At 41.1% G+C, this 22,578-nt stretch overlaps 1 protein-coding gene across 3 annotated transcripts in view; it reads right to left on the minus strand.

Moving 5' to 3' along the window:
• Positions 1-22,578, minus strand: part of SEMA3C (semaphorin 3C) — a 146,691-nt gene that overhangs the window by 76,248 nt on the left and 47,865 nt on the right. The window contains exon 2 of one of the 3 annotated variants that reach the window (XM_064142564.1): positions 10,738-11,369. The exons of 1 other annotated variant lie outside the window; for it this stretch is intronic. The gene's annotated coding sequence lies outside the window, so the exon portion shown is untranslated. Of the gene's footprint in view, positions 1-10,078; positions 10,141-10,737; positions 11,370-22,578 lie in introns of those variants that run through there. One more of the 3 variants, XM_064142565.1, reaches the window with a different exon arrangement.

Genomic DNA, 22,578 nt, shown 5'->3' on the forward strand with positions numbered 1-22,578 from the left:
GTACTTAGCCAAATGCCCTCTTGATTTTGTCATTTGTAGAACAGAAATACTAGAACAGTAGAATACTTCTCCACAACATTCTTCATTCTTGCTCCTGTATTTCTTTGTTGTTCTTTATGATTGAATTCCCCCTTGTGTAGTCTAATTTGCTCTTTTTGATTAAAACTGAATTGCACCCAAGAGATCTCCCGACCTTCTGCACTAGCAGGAAGCAAACTGCTTTCCGGGTATGGGTGGTTGGGATGACTTCTGAAGCCAAGGAAAGTTTGGTTTGCGAGAAGAGCAAAGTTCAAACCTATCCTTAAATGTTTTCCTGGTTTTTTTCCCCTTGAAATACATTTTTCTGGTATATTAAATGCATTCACTCCTATCAGAGAAAGAGCCATGTGGGTTCATGAGATGGCACATTAAGAGTTTATTTCTGTTTTCTTCCCTCAAATTATTATAATGCCACAACCTGCTTCAGAGGACTTGAAAAGTTGAAAGCAACTGGAAATTACTGCTTTCATTATCAGTGTTCACTTTTCACATTGCTAAGATGTAGGATTGTTATAAATATTTCCAATATTAAATTAATTAATATATAGGAGGTTTTTTCCAACTTCAAAACCAAAACACTTCCAAGCACATATGCAGTGAAAATGATTTCCTTTAATCTCACTTCATTTCTGTATGGGTTTGGAAACTGGAAGGAGGTTTGCCAGTGGTAGGTGTCATTTATGAGATGTGGCTGTCCCTGCTGCTGGCTCAGTGGGAGTAGGAGTGGTGTGCTCCAGCCCTGCAGGGAGACGTGTAGCATGCTTGCTGTGTAAACACATAGAACATAACCGTATTTCACTCTTTTTCACACTATGAAGACTAACACAAAGAGTGAATTTAGAAGCACATTCCAGAGCTGCTTGCTACCATCAATCTTCAAGTGATCACCAGCTGGTATTTGGGTGCACAATAAAAGGCATGCTTAGTAGGCTGAGCATAGCCTGGTGGATTAGAGTCCACTCAACTCAAAATACCAGCAGCACAGGATTTAGCTTTTTGACTTAAGACATGTCACACAAACTCTGAGTTATGTGTCTAAAGTGGAGGTAAGACTCTGGTATTTATTTGACTGGGTTGTTCTGGAGTTGCACTTGGTAATGTAGAAAAAAAGCTTTTGAAATGAAAATAAAACAGCTGGAGGAAGTTATTTCAAGTGTGTTTCATATGAAAAAGGAGAGTTTGTTTGTTTGTTTGTTGGTAGTCCAGACTCTTCATACTTAATAAGCTCAGCCAAAATTCTGGTTTGGATTTAAGAGATAACTTTTATGTTTTTCTGTTTAGATTTCATCTAAAAGGGAAGCCATTTAACTAAACAAACCTTCTGCAGTCACTCATTCTGTGTTTAAACTAGACTTGCCATATTTATTTGGCAGGATGACCATCTAGTATTTGGCCAGAAGAAGTTAAAAAAAAGGCAGGAGAATTTCTAGTCTTGTGTGCCCAGGGATATTAACAAATCCAGACAAAACCTCCTCATTTATACTTAACTCTCTATTATGGAGCATCTCCTGTTTACAGTACTATCACTTTTAGACAACGGCAGGCTCGAACAGGAGTGAGCTGTTTGGATGTACAAAAAGAAAGGGGAAGATAATAATTGCTTCCAGGTGAAAGGAAAGTCAAGAAGAATAGCATACTCTGCCAAAGTATTACATGAACCTCTTACTAGTCCAGCATAGAAAAAAAAAAAAAAGGTTCAAGGAAGGGAGGACTCAAACAGCAACCCAAAACTGGAGGGTATTTAGATTCCTGACAGATTTAAATTGGCTCACTGCAGGTACAGGATAGGAAGTTATAGTGAACAACACAGGACAGAAATCAGCCACAGACAACTCTGTAGTGAACTACTAACTAGCAGAGGATGATGTAAGTGCCCTCAGTATCTAATTCTCCATCCTTGATCCTGAAACAGAATAAAACTGGCATTAACTTTAAAAGCAAAATTCCTAGTTGGGTCCTTTGTGTATGCTCTGTATGCATGCTTTTGGAAGCAAAAGCGAGACAGCATGTCTGTTATTGAAACCCTAATGTACGAGCTTCTGGAACAAAGGAGATTTGTTTCACAATCAGATCAGGGAACTCTAAGTTAGAACTCCTGGGCACTTGCTCTCTGACCTTGAACAAATCTCTCCCCTACATTTACGTCAGTTTAACCATATGCTATCTGTTTATAACAAAACTTACCTGTCTTTCAGAATTATGATCAAGTTTAGCTAATGTATGTTGGCTAAAAGAAGAAATAAATGAAAGGCATTCTTTTTTCCCTTCAAGATGTTATTTTAATTCATGTTCTTGCTAATCATTCAAGCTCATTGCATAATGCATTTAAATCACTCATAGGTACACATGCTTTGGTGTTTCTGTGTCATATAAAGTCATACTGCTTAATGCACAATCCTTTTCAGCTCCACTAAAGAGACAATGTCAAGAGTTCTATAGTAGTAGAAAGGAGCTCTCTGCCAAGACAGAGTAAATAGAGACAGTTCTGAATAGCTTTTAATCAGAATTGTTTTACTAAAGGCATGTTAACTTCACTAGATTTGCCCATGAGAAGGAATGCCCAACAGTGACCTTAGGAATTCTTAACCTGAATGTGAAATATTTTTAACACGTTTAAGTCTTTTAGCTGGTGCTAGGTTGGACTGGATGATCTTGGAGGTCTCTTCCAACCTGGTTGATTCTATGAGTCTATGACGTATTTTGACCAGTTCCCTTGAATAGCTTCACCTTCACAGCATTTCATGGTATCGTTCAACTATTTATCAGCAATTCCTATAACTTTTAACTTTTAAAAATTGATCTCTTATACCTGCTCCTCCTCCTTGCCTCTGTTTACTGCTCAGTGTTGGGGCTCTGGGTGGTTTACTCGCACTGAGAGTTCCTAGAAGCAGTGGTCTCTTGTATCAGATGCACACTGAACGTAGAATAAATTATTTCAACTTCTTTTTATGCATTTCTGGTTGTAATCTATAGTAAAGCCTGAAACATGCAATGAAGACACTACAGTCTAGAGCTATCCATCTTTCTCATTTGTGCTACAAAAATTACCAAATCTGCTCTTTCTATGGGAACATCATTAGCTTGAGAATTACACTTTACATGACCTTGGGTCTGTTGACCTGATTTTCTACCACATTGCTTCAAATGTTCCACTCTCAACACCAATAAAATCAACAGAGAAACACTGGCATAAAATACTGTTAAAGCATTAAGTATAATTTTTTTGCCCCCCAACAGTCTCTAAATTTATCAAATTTACCAATTTATTGAACACAACATTTCCAAAAATCACTGAAACATGAGCTCAGAGTGAAAAATTTCCTAGAGCTCAGATGCTTGGGCTCTACTCCTGATACTACAGTGCAAATAATCATTATTAGAAATGTGATTCACAGCTTTTCAATAACTATCAAACTCTTCTGGTACAGCAACCCAACGGCAGAACTGAGGAGAACAAAAGTATCCAGCTACTGTAGGAACATTTCAGGCATTACCCTTTTCTTTTATGGCTACCACAGACCATTTGGTGCAAGTTGCTAAGGCAGTATCATACATATAAGGCTCATTGAAGAATTTAGGCAGATAAATGATTTTTTTTCCTGCATGCCAATAAGGCTTAGGTAGACATTTTTGTCAACTCAGTGAAAAGAGAAGCACTTTTCTGGGCATGCACAGTAGTACAGCTTTAGTCTACAAAAATTTCTGATTCTGAGTTAAATTGGGTTTTCCTGAATTCATATTCTGCTCCAAGACTCTTAATTCCCATGGTCCTGCACCAAAGTTGGGGTAATCCCAGATATCAATACAGCCTAGGGGATGATGGAATTGAGAACAACCCTGCAGAAAAGGGGAGTGCTGCTGGATGAGAAGCTGGACGTAAGCCAACAACGTGCACTTTTATCCCAGAAGGTAAATGGCATCCTGGGCTACATCATAACAACCATGGCCAGCAAGTCAAGAGAGGTAATTCTGCCGCTTCACTCTGCTCTGGTAAGACTTCACCTGGAGTACTGTGTCCAGCTCTGGAGCCCTCAACACAGAAAGGACATGGACCTGATGGAGAAGGTCCAGAGAAGGGCCACAAAAATGATCACCGGGCTGGAACACTTCTGCTACAAGGACAGACTGAGAGAGATGAGGTTCTTCAGCCTGGAGAAGAGAAAGGTTTTTAAACTAGTGGCCTTCCAGTACCTGAAGGAGACCTACAAGAAGGCTGCAGAGGGACTGTTCCCAAAGGCCTATAGTGATAGGACGAGGGACAATGGTTTCAAGTGAGAGGACTTGACTGGATATTAGGAACAAGTTTTTTTAACATGAGAATGGTGAAACACTGCAACAGGTTGCCCAGGAAGGTAATTGAGGCCCCACCCTTGGAGACATTCAGGGTGAGGCTCAACAATGCTCTGAGGAACCTGCTGTAGTGGATATCCCTGTGGACTGCAGGGGGATTGCATTAGATGACTTTTGGAGGTCTCTTCCAACCCAAACCATTCTATGATTCTATGAAATTCCAGGATGCAAAGCAGGCTGACACAGACTTGTCACTGTCTATCAGATGACCCGCCCCTTTATCATGTCAAATCAGTGTATGGTAGTCCAGAAATAGACCAATACAGAATAAATGATTAATGATTTACAATTAGCAAGATAAAGTACACAAAAATAACTTCATCCATCAGTGTCCCTCATATCGAGAGTGGAATGGTAACAAATAGTGCACTGATAGAAAATACATCAGGATTAAAACATGACAAAACAATGGGGACTGTGTATTTGAGGTCTGAAGAAAAGGAAACCTTAACATCAGTGGCTATTCTTGGAAGAAACATTCTGCCAAAGGAGGGAGAGATAAAGTCAACACTTTTGAGTGTTTTCTGAAATGAAGTATAGTGACACGAGAACCTAACTAGCCCATATTGACTTAATTTTCTCTTTTGTCGTTGATTTCAACTTTCTTCTGCAGGTTCTTGGTTTTTTTTTTTTTGTTTTGGTTTTCTCTACTGATTAGGAATAAAGAGTGTATGACTAACTCAGACTAGACAGCTAGTATTTAGATTGCAACATTAGAAGCAGGTAAATTTCCTTACGGCGATAAAAAGACAACGTTGGCTCACCTGGTACCAGAAGGGTGAGGTGTAACAGTGACAGTAAAGTAATAAATTGACAACAGTTAGCTAATGGTTTTGTCTGTTTCCATAGTTGACATTGGCCTATTGAAATAAAAGGGATCTAGTTCTCTTTTAATATATTGACTTGAAATATAATTGCATCAGAAAATCTCCAAGCAGGACAATGCCCACATAGACAGGAGTGCAATAAAGTGACTTGTTAGATCTATCATCTTAAAGACAATTGGTACATGAGAGGAAGGAAGGGAAGGCATTAGAATATCTGCAATTTGAATCAATTTCCACTAATTTCCTGATAAAAGATGTAGTGGTTTGGGTGTTCCCTGCCCCCTCCCACTCTGGATATCACCCAGACTAGACTCAGCCAGCTCTGGAAATATGAATGAAGCTTATATTTACAGCTTAGCACAATATACAAGCAGATATTTACTGTATATACATTCATATACAGAATTATAGAAGGTAAAAGGTAATACAAAACCACAACACCCCTCCCAGAAGTCTGAGTCCCCAGGAGGGGCTCTCAACCACGCTTCCACCTTCTCCCACCCCTCAACCTTACCCCAGACATTGCCTTGTGCCCCAAGGAGGAATGGAGGGTCAGCCAGGGAGGTTAGGAAGCAAGTGGATTAATCAGAGAGATGGAAGGTGAGGTTAGAGAGAAAAAAAACCGCAGCCCAGAGCTCAGGCAGTGCCCCAAGTGCAAATACCTTATCTGTGTCTATACTGTTGTTCTTATAATCTCAGAAAGCCTATGAGTGAAGTAGACATCACCATTGTTTCCCTTTCACAGCCTGTGACGTAATCCTTCTCACCAAAACATTCTAGTTAGCTTCAAACTAGCACCCAGTATCCCCCTATCCATCACACACTAAGCCAATGCAAACCAAACGTCCTGAAGACACTATTTATAGAAGCAGTCAGAATACCACTTTTCAGAGATGCAAAAAAATAATCACATGAATGTTTGCAAGTCGTCAGGCTGCATGTTACTGATATTTAAATGCCATTAACAGAAATCACTTTGCAGATCATATAATTATAACAGTTTTCCTCCTTCAGTTTTCTTTTCTCCAGCTCTTTAATAGGGCAAAGGTCTATGCTTTCAGCTACCATGAACTTGTGTATCAACTGAGATAAGACCACCTGAAAATGGGAACTATGGTACACTTCCACACATTGATTAACATTTATTCCTGCTTAAATTACAATTTTCAGTTGCTAAAAGGCAATTTTCTGTGCTGCACTTTGGCCTCCCCATTGCTCACAGCCTGCAAAAATTCCGTTTCACCAAAAATCCACTGAGTTGTTCAGAGATGGTATTTTTAAGTATTTGACAAGGTTATTTATAACCATTGTATTAATTTAATTAAAGGAAGACCTCTCAATTACATTACTTAATAGGGGTAGTATAATTTGTTTGAGCTGTTTTTTAATTCTATGATGGTACTGTTACTCAGGAGATATTAGTACTTGGCTAGATTTAATTGAACAAAGGAAACTATGTCGATAGCCTTGGGAAAAAAAATTCTAATCAGAATGCTTCTGTACAAAAAAATCCCCAACAATCCAAAAAACCAACCAAACAAAACCCCCAAACCCAAACCAACCAATCAACAACAACAAAAAAAATCAAACCCAAAAAACCCAAACAAAAACCCCCCACAACAAATCAAGAGGCATAATATAACTGCCAAGGATTAAGGGACGAGAATACAAAAAAATTTAGCTGTTTCATTCTGGAACAGCTAAAATATTCAAACATTCACAGAATCTCCTCTCTTTTCCTATTTGTCAAGGTAAAAAGTACTTAAGTATTGTGGCTGCATTATGTCAGAATAGAAGACTGTGGTGAGGGGTATGTTGTTTCTGATGCTATTTCATCATGCAGCAGACAACGTTCTAAAACCTTTTGTCTGACTGTCAATTCATTAAGCTGACACATTTTTGCCTATGTCTTGCCTCTTAAATTATGGTGAGCAGTTGCTGACAACCAATTGACTTGGCTTTTAGCTGGCATAACCAAGCTTCTCTTACTGAAACCCCACATATTTCTGGTGACAAGGACTATTGAGCTCTGCTACTGGTCAGCTGCATAATTGTGTGTGGATTATTTAATTTTTCTGTTTCTTCTGGCTTTGTTCCATTTTGCTTATGCAGATTGTAAACTCCTCAAGATGGAAACATGGACAGCTTCTGAACTTCTGTGCAGAAGGGCAGGGACAAAATATTATAGAATTCCAGTTTATTGCAACATCAATGACAATGAAGTTTTATTGTGGCTTAAATAATTTGGAAGTGGATTCATATAAATGCTTGTTCATTTTGTATTACTTCTTAAACAGTGCTTTTGGCTGAAAGATTTTCAGCTCCTAATCTACGTTCTCAATAGTGTTAGAGCAATATTCTTATCAGAAACTTTCCTTCAGGTTTCCTTCTGTCTGCTTCACTCTATTGGGAGATCCAGGATAGATATGTTTTCACTGCTATTGAGTCACTCAACCACATTAACTACTCAAACCAAAGCCAAAGCCTCTGTGGCCACTAGAGTTATGAACAATCTAAGCATCATCTTCTGAAGCAAATAAACAGCAAGAAACACACAATAGAGTGATATGGAACTATTGCCTTTGAATATTAAACAAGACAGGTCAGTAGAGGGTCAAAAATACTTTGTATGGTAAAGCAAACCACAAGCTGAATGCCAGGATAGCCATTAAGTTACAACAGACCAACAAGTATCATAGGAGGAGGAAAATCACAAGTGTACAACAAAAACCCAATAGCTCCATCACCCCTTCTGACTCAGCAAACACTTGAGCAATTAAGAGGGGCTCAGGAGGTCTATTTTAAGAATTCCAGATTGTTCAAAGGTGTCCAATTTGGATGAGGCCTTCAGTGACCTGGTCCAGTGGGAGGTGTCCCTGCCCATAGAAGGGGGGGGGGGGGGTGGGGGGGGGTGGAACTAGAGGGTCTTTAAGGTCCCTTCCAACCAAAACCATTCTATGAATGAATGAATCATGAACATTTTCAAGACACCAGGTCCTTAGGTCAGTAGTGATGTATATTTCCTTGCAAGCATTTTAAAATACTGGAGTGCCACTAAAATCATAGAATCAACCAGGTTGGAAGAGACCTCCAACATCATCCAGTCCAACCTAGCACCCAGCCCTATCCAGTCAACTAGACCATGGCACTAAGTGCCTCAGCCAGGCTTTTTCTTGAACACCTCCAGGGACGGTGACTCCACCACCTCCCTGGGCAGCCCATTCCAATGCCAATCACTCTCTCTGTGAAGAACTTCCTCCTAACATCCAACCTATACTTTCCCTGGTACAACTTGAGACTGTGTCCCCTTGTTCTATTGCTGGTTGCCTGGAAGAAGAGACCAACCCCCACCTGGCTACAACCTCCCTTCCAGTAGCTGTAGACATTAATGAGGTCCCCCCTCAGCTTCCTCTTCTCCAGGCTAAACAACCCCAGCTCCCTCAGCTTCTTCTCATAGGGTTTGCGTTCCAGGCCCTTCACCAGCTTCATTGCCCTTCTCTGGGCCATGCCTGTCTCTTACAGGAATCATTAGCAACATGACAGTAAAAACTTGTAACTTTAATTAATAAAGCTTCCATCTTCCTTTTATACCCTTCCAAAGACATCGAATACTTTTAGAGCTAATCCAGCCTGCATAGGTCTATACCCCTCTGCACTCACTGCTTTTGCAATCAAAGTGATTCACAAGATTCCACTGAAAGAATGGTGGCTGCATTTGCTGTAGGACAAGGGTAAAAGGTTGACATAAACCAGGAATATTTAAAGAATTCTAACAGGATACAAGAAGAAAGAGGGTGAAATTTTCACTTGCTACAGTTCTAATATGGTTTGCTCCAGTAAAATATTAAGCACTTTGACTTTAACTGAAAATACTGCAGAAGTTCTGCAAACTAAGGATCTTTAGAGCTCTGTTGAAGTAGTTTTTAATTTCAGGTAAAAAACAAAATGAGGAAAGACACATAAGAAGAATTACATAGGAAGTAAAAGGAAGAAAACAAGCAAGAAAATGAAAGCATTTTGTCAATTATTACAAATGGAAATAGTAGAATTAGGTGGCCAGCACCAGAACAAGAGGACACAGCCCCAAGCTACACCAGGGGAAATTTAGGCTTGAGGTGAGAAGAAAGTTCTTCACTGAGAGAGTCATTGGACACTGGAATGGGCTGCCTGGGGAGGTGGTGGAGTCGCTGTCCCTGGGGCTGTTCAAGGCAAGATTGGATGTGGCACTTGGTGCCATGGTGTAGCCTTGAGCTCTGTGGTAAAGGGTTGGACTTGATGATCTGTGAGGTCTCTTCCAACCTTGGTGATACTATGATACTGTAATTCGTGGTTTAGAATGCACAGCTGTGTCTTACTGAATGATACAAAGCTAAATTTCATCTGGAAGATGTAAATAAACACGGAGCTGCCACAAATACGTATTGTAATCCCAGCAGAGGAAATAATCAACAGGAAATTAGAGGGTAATATGAAGAAAACAAAAAGAGAGCAAAAGGAGAAGAAAATAGCATTCTAGCAATAAGATTGCCAATGCAGATGAAAATCGGATTGCACACTCTTTTAATCCTCCTGCCTTGATGCAACCTTAGATGAATTTAAGAACAGCCATTTTCAAGAGTCCTTTTAGGTTAAGGAAATAAAGATGGATAGTGGAGGAATACTCCCCCCATACTCTCAAGATGCTTATCTATCTATCTATCTATCTATCTATCTATCTATCTATCTATCTATCTATCTATCTATCTATCTATCTATCTATCTAATAATTCACTCTCAGACAGTATTAATTTACTTCAGATCCAAAGCAAAATTACAACTCTGTGCAACACAAGCATAAGGCAATATGCTAAAGCCAGTTGTACCTTTGTAAGCAAAGGTTTGCTCCTTGAGCAAAAGGAAGGAGGCTGTATGCTGCAGTGCTAGGATTGCTTCTCAGAGTATCAATGCAAATTGATGCCTTTACAATGTCCTTGGAGGGACCAAATATTCTGGCTGCATATTTGCACAGGTAGAAAATAAAGAGCACATGCTTCAGGAGAAATACACAGAATCCTATACTTTAAACAGACATTTGTTGCTTAACTAAAAATAATGGCTGGAAACACAATCCCAATTTGTTTTTTCTCACAGGTTCAAATTAAGTTGTGCAGTGACCAGGAAGGATGTTTCATGAAATTCAGTCCAAAGAGGTACAAATTTTACTGTCCTATGAGGGCACATTGGTTGTTTGTGCCTGGAAAACCTGTCAGAAGGAACTGGATTTTCTAAAACCCAAAATAATACAATTCATTCCCAGCCTCCTACATTACAGAAAATGGAGCTAAGGCATCACTCAGCCCATCTGCCTCTCCCACCTCTTAAACATGATTCTCTTGCATTTTAATGGTATGTATTTCACTTGATTCACAGTTACTGATAATAATGTTTGTGAAGCAAACCACAATTTTGTGTGAGGCACAAACATTGTTTGTGGGCAAAAAGAAGTATTGTTTCTCTTGTAAACTTAAAGAAGAAAACTCACCTAAACATATTCTAGAGAGAAGTAAGCATGCAATCTAGCAACCCAGTTTTCAGCCCAGGGCAGCCTCCAAGTAGAACATGTGAAGTGAAAAAGTCTTGTTACTTCTACATCTTGTCACTGACATTGAAGTCCACTGACAGGGTCTTGAGTTTTGTGACTTGCTTTTTATTTGATGTTTGTTAGTCTTGCAATACTTAATGTTCTGAATGTGTACAAAACTATTTGTCACTTCTGCTTCCTACTAGCATTAAAATGCTATTACAATGCATAGATTCATCACCACTCTGAAAAGAAAAAACAACATGAAAAACAGGAACAAAAGAAAAGATAATTCAGTTCTAAAGTTCTCTAAAAAAAGCTATTTTTTGGTTGTGTATGTAAGTCTTGGCAAATTGTCCCACATATAAAATGTAAGGCCTTTGGCCCAGAAAGTAGACTTTTTGGAATAGCCACAGACATGTCCACTAGCAGAGATGTGCTTCAAAGGAAATTCAGAGAATGAAGAAGAATGTCTCTTTGCCCCAGCGTGCTCAGAAGTAAGCAGCAGGATGCACTGGTGCCCAGTTAACCCTTCCATCCTCTTTGACATCATCAAGGTACAGATTTTCATTGCTCTCATAAATACCACTGCCCTATGGAAGATTACATAAGTCAGAAGTTCAGAGGGATTTTTTTTTCATAAACCAACACACTTGGCAGAGAAAAACATATCTGAATAGCAAGACAAATTCAATCATTTTTACCAAACATTGCCCTATACTGATGTGAATGAGCAGAAGTAAGACTAAATCTGACTCAAGACTATTTCTGTTCAAGGAGATGAGACAATGAAGATTTAAGGAAACAACGTTTCTGTTACTGCAAAGATCACAAAGCCATCCTGGAAAACAGCAAATTATTTCTGTTTTATAATGAAAATAAAATAGGGGAAGATGACTTAATCTCTGTGAAATAAACCAGCAAAACTTCCTTTATTCCTCCACTCACTAAGATTCAAAGAAATTTGGCAAATTCTTCCTTAAAATCTTACTGCAAACATTAATTTCCACTATTGTTCCACAGCCCAGTTAGAAGAAGAGCTGAACTCTGATGGGAGAGGTGGTAGCACCTCCGGTTTGTTCAGAAGCGGTTTGGTATTTCCTTGAGCTCTGTAATTGTCAGAGTTAATTTTTAGAGTCTTCCCTCTGACTCAAACTGCAACACGATTTCCGACAGAGAGAAAGAGTCAATTAGCAATGCTGAGTCTCAGACAGGGCTTGGTCCAAGCCCATTAGAGACCTCCCAAGTTTTTGTGCCTGAACACTCCAGGCTCCACACACAGGGTCGTGTGAACGATTACATCCCCCACATCAGGGCACTTGTGGAACACAGGCAAGGCATGTCGGCCAAGGGCTGAAGCCAAGGACTTCTGCAAGGGAGTGTGCTTTCCAGAAAGCGCTCCTGAGCTCTTCCTAGTATGCACTACCCAGATGTGCTTCTGATTCACAAGCTCATTTTCCTAGCACAGCAGTACAGTCAGCAGGTCCGGGAAAACACATTGCTCCAGAGGCAGAACAAAGCTCTGGTGTGGAAGCAATTGATGTGTGTGGAACCATACGGGTTAATCTTTTGTACAAAGCATGACTTATCAGGTAGAAATGCAGCAGTAGAAAAACATTACAGATAAAATAGAAATGCAATAGAAAATATTGTTTTCATAGATTCATGGAATTATTTGGGTTGGAAGAGACACTAAATATCATTTAGTTCCAAGCACCACCCTCCCATGGGCAGGGACATCTTCCACTAGATCAGGCTGCTCAAGGCATCATCCAACCCAGCCCTGGACACCTCCAGGAAGGGGACGTTCATGACTTCCCAAGGCAGTCTGTTCCAGTCTCTTACCACACTCAATGTCAAGAATTTCTTCCTAATTTCCAGTTAAATCTGCCTTCTTCAAGCTTCATTCAATCCCCTCTCATCCTATCACAACAGGCCCTTGTAAACATTTTCTTCCTGGCTTCCTTGCCCAGCCTATATTCGTACTTGGATTGCCTCCACCCAGGTGTAGGACCTCCCAGACCTTTTCAATACGTCTGGCAGACAGTGAGTCAATATATGCTATGTCAAACAAGGTGACCTTAAAGCTAGGCAGAAGTCTGAGAAAGGACTCAGCACAGATGGAATGTAAGTTGGCCTTCAGACTTCTTGTGTTTATCAGCAGCGAACTAAATCTTGGCTTTGTTGAGGATCTCCCCACTGGTTTAACTGACTAAGCTGTAAAAACAGGCCACATAATAATGAGAGTTTAGATAATGTCTCCCAGCACAAATGTTTTGAAGCTTCACTTGTTGCCTAATGCTGCATAGGGAAATAATAAATACTACTTGGAAATATATAGGTCTTTACGGACTCGTAAGACATTTGCGTTTGTTACAACTAGGATTAAGCTGTACACAGCTACACCTGCAGGCTAAGTAATAGTAGGCTTAATTAATTTGTTAAAGCCAGCTTTCTAACTACAACAATTCTACTTATCCAAGCTGAATGAATTGCCATTAATTGCCTAACAGTAAATCTAGCTTTGAGACAATGCAAGTATTTAAATAGCAAAAGTTACAGGGAGCAATTAGTTAAAATTAACAAAGCAAGTGTTCATAGAGGAAATAAGTGATGGAAAATGGTATCTAAAATGTAAAATAGATTATGTAATTATTGCCTTTCATAAAACTGTAGAGCGGTGTAGGTTGGAAGGGACCTCAGAGATCACCTACTCCAATCACCCCGACATGGGCAGGGACACCTCTCAACTAGACTTGGCTGCTTGAGGTCTCATACAACTTGACCTCAAACAATCTCAGGGATGAGGTATCCACAACCTCCCCAGGCAGTGTTTTGGCTCTCAAAATTATTTTCTTCTCCCTTCAGGGAAGTGCACTGCCTCACAGCTGGTGTCCAGGAAGAGCTCTAATCCTGCTTGCTATGTACACCCAGGGAAAAAGGAATGGCACTGACTTGCTTAGTTTTTGGAGGTTTGCATCTTCAGAAGCAATGGCCTGCTCGTCCAGACTGAAGTACCTTTCTGTGAGCTGATTAGCTACTTCAGCATGAAATTCAGCATTCTTTCTTTTGAATTTCACTTAGGAAAAGAATAAGATAGGAATTATTCACATGGATACTCTTCATTTGTGTTTAGTAGGTTACACAAGTAAATCTGGAAATCTGGAGGAAGGCAAGAAATTGGACCATTGTCTTAAAAAAATAAGCTTTGTGCTTTTTGCCTTCTTACGTACCATTTTGAGTATTATAATTACAAATTTAGCTCATGTATACAAAGGGATTAAAAAAGTAATATGCAGCATTTATGTTGCAGCAGGTAATAAAAGAATAACATGCAGTAACATTGCCTCAGGGATCCCAAACAACTTTTAATTAAGTCTTAAAACCTAACCTAGAGAACAGTGAACACAGTATAGAGAACACATCTCTATACAACCTGCTCAAGGTTAAAGGGAAAAGCTGTTTCACACCACATGGCAAACAGTGCTTCAGCTTGGGTATAAGAAGAGAAGTGAGAAATGGTAGGTTGAACACAAAAGTCAGATGCTTTCATTTTACACAGCTATATAACATCTCATGATTTGAGCCTTTGGACTCTAGTCATCTGAACTGTGTTTATCATTTCACCTCCAACAGCACAAAGCCATCCAAAATTATTCTGCCTGTACTCATTTAGGAGATGGTAGCTCCTAAATCAGCATCCAAATTCCTGCAGCAGCTGGGTGCGCCTGGGTGGAGATGCAGTTCCAATTAACTCCGCAGCCTCAAGTGCTGGCAGGATCCTTGTGCAAACCAGAGTAGCTGCAAAACCTAGGTGGAGCAGTGCCTCAATCTATCTGTAGTGCCCATTAATTTGCTAAGCATGGAAAAACATACTGTGCAGTATTTACAGTTACAACTCTAAATGAAGTCATGATTTGACATTGAAGACAGTTCTGTGGTTTTTTACTATCTGCATGGAAACTTGTCACTAATACTAGTTTATAGTTCATGTCATCCTCTGTCTACCCAGATCTAGATACACAAAGACACCCAGATTAGAAAAGCTTGGCTAGTGCTCTCAGCAGTACTTGCCAAGGCTGAAAATAAGCATTACAGTGATCAGTCTTCATGCTGAACCCTAATTAACTGGTGAAATACTTAGGAAAACATGCATAATACAAATAATCAAAAGGAGATTGTCTGTTTGGTTGGGTTTAATCCCCAGAAAAGAAACTCAATGTCAAAAGGAAAATGCTTTCATGTCAGTGGATCAATTCTAATATGCTAATACTGGGGACACTCAAATATTTCCTCGTGTGTTCTTCTCTACTGCTTAGATCTGCAAGAGTTACATGCATAGCATTTACCCCAGAATGTATATTTGTATGCTGACAGTGCAGCAGGTTATCAGTAAACACAACTTTGAGCAAAAGTTTTAAATGGTGAAACCTGGGCACATGGACACAGATTTTGGCACATTTTTGTAACCATTAACAACTATCTGGTGCTTCTCACACTCAAAATAAAAGTGGAATCCTCAGAAAGTCAGAGGCTTGGATATTTGAAAAAAAAGGGTTTTATGCATTTTAAATGTCATAGATCAGTAGAAGAAAGCACACTCACGACCCTTGAAAAATGTCATGTCCTTGAAAGCCTTTTTAAACCATCCTTTGGCAAAATAAAGTAGCATATTTGTGACTAAAACTTCACTGCTTGAGAATTTGAAGAAAATAGCATGTTAAGCCTTCACTGCTACTAAGCACAGAGAACCCACAATAATCTTGGGAATATCTTTGTTTTTTCTCAGTGTCAACAAAAAAAAAAAAAAAAAAAAGGCAAACAAAAAACTCTCCAAACAAGTTAAGCAGTTAACAGTTGTACACTCGGCTGTGTTGTGAATCCATTCTGTATTTGTGTGTTGAACTCCTTTAAAACTTAACCAACATTGAGGAATACTGAGGGACTTAATGGTCATGCAAGTTTTTTCTGTTTCTTCTGCCTATAACTGGCCAAAGCTGTGCTGCCTGGTGTCAAATCAAGTATAATATGGTCCTACAGAAACAGGGAATCTAATCAGCACCTGCCAGTCCTCACTGAGTCACAATACTTGCTAATTGGACACACAGAAAAGGTCAAGGAAGGAGGCATCGGAAATGAGATTCCTGTGGTGAGGTCCTATGTGCAACTCGGTTTGACCAAAACAACTGACATCTGGACAAAATTATCACTTATACTGCATATTCTTTGAACTCTGAGATAGTGACCAAAGTGGCTTGGATGCAGATATATGTGTGTATATATAAACACAGCCGCACACGACTCAAAAAGGCTGCCAGCTGAGCTTTCTGTAGGTCCAGTCCTAAGACATATGAGAATCTGTGTCACACCTGTTAATGTTACACTTGGTACATCAACCCTAGGCAGAAAAAAAAGCAAAACAAGCACTGAACACGATTAAGTGGAAGATGAATATGTGGAAAAAAGAGAGACTGTCATCTCTGAGGGCAAATTAGGCAGTGAAGAGAACCGAGCTTTAAGATGTAAAACACATGGCTAAGGCTTGTAATTTACAGTACAAGAGTCTAAAAATGTAAAGAATCTCATTACAGCAGCCAGGTTAAACATTTAGATTCCAGCATGGAAAATTATTCTGTTGCTAGCTTTCTTCAGAGCTTTGACTTCTGTTAACTCTTCTATCCTCATCTTGTCTTGGAATTGCCAGGACTTCATGCATCAAGTGAAAGAAAAGATTTAAGTACATTCTCCAAGCAGCTTTCCACCATTCATTCTCCTGCTGCTGTTGCAATTTGCCAGTTGAGAAGGCCTAGAAGTTTAATTAAAAGCTAAATATAAAATACTATGTGTTCAATATCAGTGGAATAAAGCCAGAACAATGGTACATTACTGCAAAACTGGCATGGATTCACAGTAACTCTATATAGCTTTCTAAATCCAAAATTTAGGTTTGCAACCAGCAAAAGACTCACTGTTAAAATGCTTGAACACATTTGTCGCTCCCACAAAAGTGTGCAAAGGAAGGACATATGTGGCACGTGCTCAAATTTCTTGTTTCTGTACCCTTTCTTCAAAATATTCTTGCAAAATATGCCACCACCAGCATGATGCCAAGTGCTTTAAGAGTCACACTGGGCTTGCTTCACAGGACTACAATGATCATATCATGGTGGCGTTGACATGCAGCCATGTCCAAACAGCTGCTAAAGAGATGACAGGATACCATCTGTCAGGAAAAACGATGCCCAGCTGCTGTCTAATCTGAAGATTACTTTGCTGACATGATGCAGATGGCACAAAAAAAGCTTCATTACCAGGTTAGTTAACCAAGTAAAAATATGTCAATGTTAGGATAACAAAAGCCTTTGCACAACTATAACAATGAGGCCAGAAGAAAATGGTATTCACACCATAGCACAGCAGAAGCAATTACAATCCACCAGACAGGAGATGAAAGCTAACAAGACAGCAGAAGACTTGACAGCCTTTGCTGTAAGGCTGCTGACACTCTCTGCCAGGACAGTTTCTTCTGGACAGACGAATAACGTTTGTCCTCTAAGTCCCAGACTGCTAGGGGTTGGAAGGGACCTTGAAAGATCATCGAGTTCATTCCCCCTGCCAGAGCAGGATCACCTAGAGGAGGTCACACAGGAACACATCCAGGTGGGTTTTGAATGTCTGTCCTATCTGGGAGCCTGCTGCAGTGCTCTGTTAATCTCCTCCTTTAAGGAACCCCATGACACAGTGGCACATTGTGAACCTCTGAACAAGAAAACGAGCAGTAGCTCTCTATTCAGGCAGATGTCAGCAGGCACCTCTAGCTTTGGCCCACCAAGTGGGAGAACAGATCTCACCCAAAAACACAAGAGATAACATTCCCCCCATAGGTATCTTCATCACTCAGGTGAGCAAGAAGAGGGGTTTCTAGAAATCATCTTTCTCCCTCTATCAAACTGAATTTAATTTTCTTCACTGCATTGCCTATTAAGGACTTTGATAGCACATCTAAGGACTTCAACAAGCACAGTTAACTGACATTAGCAACCTCACTCCTTTTCTTTCCAATACTTCCAAGAAAAAAAGTTTGCTGTAAATATAAAGATACTAAAGTATCCCTTTCATTATGTTTATTGCCTTACACTACGATGAACTTGTTTCCTTTGTGATTCACACTGCATGTCTGCTGATCGGAATAAACAGATTTCATTGATGCAATGTGAGAAGTATGATAGGAATTTTCCATCTAAATAGGTTTAGCAATACAACTCACTTTCAGGAAGATTTGTCCCACCAGGCCATAATGGCTTCTCCGAGCCCCACCCTCTTGTACTTTCAGTAAAAAAGATAATGTCATTCCGTAGTACAGGCATAGAGTGTGCTGCAGTTCACAAACATGTATGGTCCTGCAGGCTCTGCCAAAATTCATGAAATAAAAAAGGAAGCCATGCCAAATGTGGAAAAGGAGCTTTGTTTTAACCACGTATTTAGTTTACAATTAGCAAATGCAGTAATTCCATTTAAGGTTACAAACTGAAGATGCAGAACTCATAATGAAAAGCACAGCTAGTAAAAAGCTGGATGAGCAATGTCTTCTTTTCATGCATTTTCATCTTTTAGAAAAGAGGTTTTAAATAAAAAGGAATGCAAGGACAGTATCAAAATCACTAACAATCAGTAATTTTTCTCTTGCTGCCTGCTGTTTTGGTAGGATTATGTGAAATACTAATTGAATAAATTGCAAACTGTCCCTCTCTTACAATACACTCTGTGTAGCTTATGTGCATGAGTGTACAAGAATTTGCATGATTAGCAATCAGTAAAGTGAAGGTTTATGAGCTGGAATTTCCTTTAGATATATATGTAAAGCATAATTATATACACCTTAAGGTGAAAGTAAACAATGGAAATGAAATCTTGATTGTGAACTCTCTGTGGACTGTGCTGACGCAGACTTTGCCTTACCAAATCCCTGTTGAAGTGATTTAAACTGAGTCCCAGGATATACACTGATAAATACTGTTCTTGTTCTGTCTGACGTGCCTATAGTTAACACAATAGCTGTCCAATCTGTATCTTTATTCTCATAGTACAGCTGTGATATAGCATCAATACTGATCCACTGCTGGGGAATTACTTACAGTATTAAGGTACAAGCCATCAGAGAAAAGTTCTTAAGCAGTAGGGAGGTGAACCTTCATCTGCAGATGGTACCACAGCTGCTTGGCCAACTTTCTGCCAAAACATATCTAGGCAAAATTGACAGAAACACACTCTTGCTTCCTTAAACACTAAAACCTTCATTGGGGTATGTAGCATTCACAGAAGAGGGCTGGTGCTGCATTGTGCTTGTGGCTATGTCTAAAAGAGTAATGACATAGGCTCTCTTGAACCTGGATAACTGAGATCCCACAGAATCACACAGAACTAACCAGGTTGGAAAAGATCTTTGAGATCATCGAGTCCAACCTATAACCTAATACTTTCTAATGAACTAAATCATGGCACTAAGTGCCTCACCCAGTCTCCTTTCAAACACCTCCAGGGACACTGACTCCAACACCTCCCTGGGCAGCTCATTCCAAAGGCCAATCACTCTTTCTGTGAAGAATTTCTTCCTAATGTCCAGCCTAAATCTGCCCTGGCACAGCTTGAGACTTCTCTCTGCTTCAGCTTACCTAGTGGATGCTGTTCCCTGCAAAGCTCTTGATGCTACTTTCTCTGAAAACTCACAGTATCACAGTATCACCAAGGTTGGAAGAGACCTCACAGATCATCAAGTCCAACCCTTTACCACAGAGCTCAAGGCTAGACCATGGCACCAAGTGCCACGTCCAATCCTGCCTTGAACAGGCCCAGGGACGGCGACTCCACCACCTCCCCGGGCAGCCCATTCCAGTGTCCAATGACTCTCTCAGTGAAGAACTTTCTCCTCACCTCCAGCCTAAATCTCCCCTGGCGCAGCCTGAGGCTGTGTCCTCTTGTTCTGGTGCTGGCCACCTGAGAGAAGAGAGCAACCTCCCCCTGGCCACAACCACCCCTCAGGTAGTTGTAGACAGCAATAAGGTCACCCCTGAGCCTCCTCTTCTCCAGGCTAACCAATCCCAGCTCCCTCAGCCTCTCCTCGTAGGGCTGTGCTCAAGGCCTCTCACCAGCCTCGTCGCCCTTCTCTGGACACGCTCGAGCATCTCAATGTCCCTCCTAAACTGGGGGGCCCAGAACTGAACACAGTACTCAAGGTGTGGTCTAACCAGTGCAGAGTACAGGGGCAGAATGACCTTCCTGCTCCTGCTGACCACACCATTCCTGATGCAGGCCAGGATGCCACTGGCTCTCTTGGCCACCTGGGCACACTGCTGGCTCATGTTCAGGTGGGTATCAATCAGCACCCCCAGATCCCTCTCTGTCTGGCTGCTCTCCAGCCACTCCGACCCCAGCCTGTATCTCTGCATGGGGTTGTTGTGGCCAAAGTGCAGCACCCTGCACTTGGAGCTATTGAACCCCATCCCGTTGGACTCTGCACATCTGTCGAGGCGGTCAAGGTCCCGCTGCAGAGCCCTTCTGCCCTCCAACCCAGCCACATCTGCCCCCAGCTTGGTGTCATCTGCAAACTTGCTGATGACTGACTCCATGCCCTCATCCAGATCATCTATGAAGATGTTAAAGAGGATGGGGCCCAGCACAGATCCCTGAGGGACACCACTAGTGACTGGCCGCCAGCTGGATGTGGCACCATTCACCACCACTCTCTGGGCTCGGCCCTCCAGCCAGTTTCTAACCCAGCACAGAATGTTGCTTTCTCTAAGAACATTATTAATTTGCCAATTATTGTTACTGATTCTACCCTTCAAGTTTTTGAGTTAACAGAACAGGTCAGAATATCTTCAAAAAACCCCACTGTGTTGAAATTCTTTACATACTTTCACAGTGTCTGCTGGATAAGTCTCTGTAAATGTAATACTTTGGGTCACCATTCTTTACAGAAACTGGAAATTTTTTGGCTACCTGGGGGGAAAATATATTTTATCTCTTCCCCAACAGTGATTTCCTTCTGAAGGTAACTATGAAATCGTAAAACATACAATAAACTTTCCACTATGTTTTCCATAAAAGTTAAGACTATTGCTTCATTCATATGGTGAATGCATGCTGCTAAGTGCTTCTAGTCTCAATGAAAGCTCCCCTTTCTTTTCTGACACTGCTGTACTAACAAGAAAATCTCCTGTAAGTGAGAAACCACACCACCCACCCAGCATTTAGGGCCGCAAAGTCCAGACAGTACTCGTTGTTGTCTCCACAATATCCTAAACACAGGAGTGAAAAGTTGCCAGTAGCCATTCCTTTCCCCTCCTCCCCCCCCGCATCCCCTCCCCTCTTTTCTGTGTTTTACAAAGCAGCAGCAGCAGCTCCAAGAACAACTTTCTGGCAGGGCCCTGTGCATGCTGACTTGGGAACTCATCTCTGATTCTAATCCAAACCAGCAGGCTGTGAAGAAACCATAGTCTCTCAAGTGCAGCAAACATTTCTCCCACTACACTAGTCTACTGAGACGTTGTGTCATCCAAGATTTTATTGCCTCAGCAGGTAGGGGTTATGTACCTTACAGATACTAAAGTTTTCAATTACAAGTCAGGGAGAATACATAGTTTTTTAAAGGGATAATTTTCTTCTAAAGGTATGAAAAACATCCTGTAGAGTTACAGAGCTGTATCAAGTCATTTAGGTAGCAGAGGGACCAGTGTGGCAGAGCAAGACACATCTACAATCACAGAAATACTTTAGGAAGATTTCCTCCTATAACTATAGAGCAGAACAGTTATGCACACAAATGTCCAAGACATAACTGATACAAACCCATTGTAATTAAAACAATTACGAATTATTAAGACCATTGCTGCCCTTCAGTAAATTGGCTTTGAACACTTGCACAAGCAGAGGACAAGTTCTGTGTCAGTACATGCTTGTCACATCTCCTCCTTCCACATCCTGCATTGCTGCCAAGTAATTTTCCCTTCTTAATTTATGTTGATGTTTTAAATAATATGTACACAGCACAAAGTATTTGTACACAGACTCTCAATATGAACTTTTTTGCATATCTGTGGATGGTGCCACATCCAGCTGGCGGCCAGTCACTAGTGGTGTCCCTCAGGGATCAGTGCTGGGCCCCATCCTCTTTAACATCTTCATAGATGATCTGGATGAGGGCATCGAGTCAGTCATCAGCAAGTTTGCAGATGACACTAAGCTGGGGGCAGATGTGACTGAGCTGGAGGGCAGAAGGGCTCTGCAGCGGGACCTTGACCACCTGGACAGATGGGCAGAGTCCAATGGGATGGGGTTCAATAGCTCCAAGTGCAGGGTGCTGCACTTTGGCCACAACAACCCCATGCAGAGATACAGGCTGGGGTCGGAGTGGCTGGAGAGCAGCCAGACAGAGAGGGATCTGGGGGTACTGATTGATACCTGCCTGAACATGAGCCAGCAGTGTGGCCAGGTGGCCAAGAGAGCCAGTGGCATCCTGGCCTGCATCAGGAGTGGTGTGGTCAGCAGGAGCAGGGAGGTCATTCTGCCCCTGTACTCTGCACTGGTCAGACCACACCTCGAGTACTGCGTTCAGTTCTGGGCCCCCCCAGTTTAGGAAGGACACTGAGATGCTTGAGCGTGTCCAGAGAAGGGCGACGAGGCTGGTGAGAGGCCTCGAGCACAGCCCTACGAGGAGAGGCTTAGGGAGCTGGGGTTGTTTAGCCTGGAGAAGAGGAGGCTCAGGGGTGACCTTATTGCTGTCTACAACTACCTGAAGGGTGG

This window comes from Pogoniulus pusillus, chromosome 4, assembly GCF_015220805.1.
Source record: "Pogoniulus pusillus isolate bPogPus1 chromosome 4, bPogPus1.pri, whole genome shotgun sequence".
Classification (NCBI taxonomy): Eukaryota; Metazoa; Chordata; class Aves; order Piciformes; family Lybiidae; genus Pogoniulus; species Pogoniulus pusillus.